The following is a 765-nucleotide window of genomic DNA, read 5'->3' on the forward strand; positions in this document are numbered from 1 at the left end:
ATGGGCCACGTTCGTGCCCAGACTGTGAAGAAGAAGTCCAGGTCATCATCGAGAAGTCCTGCACGTGCCTGGGCAATGGCTTCTACACCAAGTGCGTGTATATGGAGGTCGTCATTATTCCCAGTAAGAAGCCCCTCACTAAGACAGCAGGCGAAGCCACACATCTGATGAAGCAGACTCAGAGAGGCCCTGTAAGAAGACTCTCCATCCAGCTGCAGGAGGAGGAAGAGAGAGAATTAGGTTCCTGAGGTCTCAGCCCTGAATCAGGACATCGTTGTAGATGATCCAAACACTGAGAAAAAGCTGAAGCTCTCGGACTTTGGCCGTCTGTCCAACCCACAGGCCACTCAGCCTACAGTTGGAGGAATTCCAGAACACCTTGTGGAGCCGTTTCAATCTTCCTGCGGTGCTGTAATATTTCCAATAAACCATGGACAACCAAAAGAAAAAAAAAAGCAAATAATTAAACACCTAAGCCTCTATCAATGGAGAATGGCAAAATGCATAGTGAAATTCCTAAAGAATACTCTGCAACTGATCAAAAAGATTGAGGCAGGTCTGTTTGTACTAATATGGGAAGTTCTGGATCGGTGAACAACTACAACAAAAAAATTGAGAAAGCTCTGTACCATGTGATTCCATTTATGAAACACAAACATCACACAATATGTGTGTTTTAATTTGTATATTCCAGAGACAAGAGACTGGGAAGCCCGTGGCAAACTAATAGGACGCCAGAGGAGCAAGGTTTAGAGCTAAAAGTCC

General features: G+C 45.0%; 1 pseudogene; it reads left to right on the forward strand.

Annotated features, from left to right (window-relative positions):
- LOC109378826 (40S ribosomal protein S17 pseudogene) lies at positions 1 to 411 on the forward strand (annotated as a pseudogene).
- Positions 412 to 765: the final 354 nt, after the last annotated feature.

The sequence above is a fragment of the Hipposideros armiger genome, unplaced genomic scaffold (assembly GCF_001890085.2).
Source record: "Hipposideros armiger isolate ML-2016 unplaced genomic scaffold, ASM189008v1 scaffold_4343, whole genome shotgun sequence".
In the NCBI taxonomy this organism is placed as follows: domain Eukaryota; kingdom Metazoa; phylum Chordata; class Mammalia; order Chiroptera; family Hipposideridae; genus Hipposideros; species Hipposideros armiger.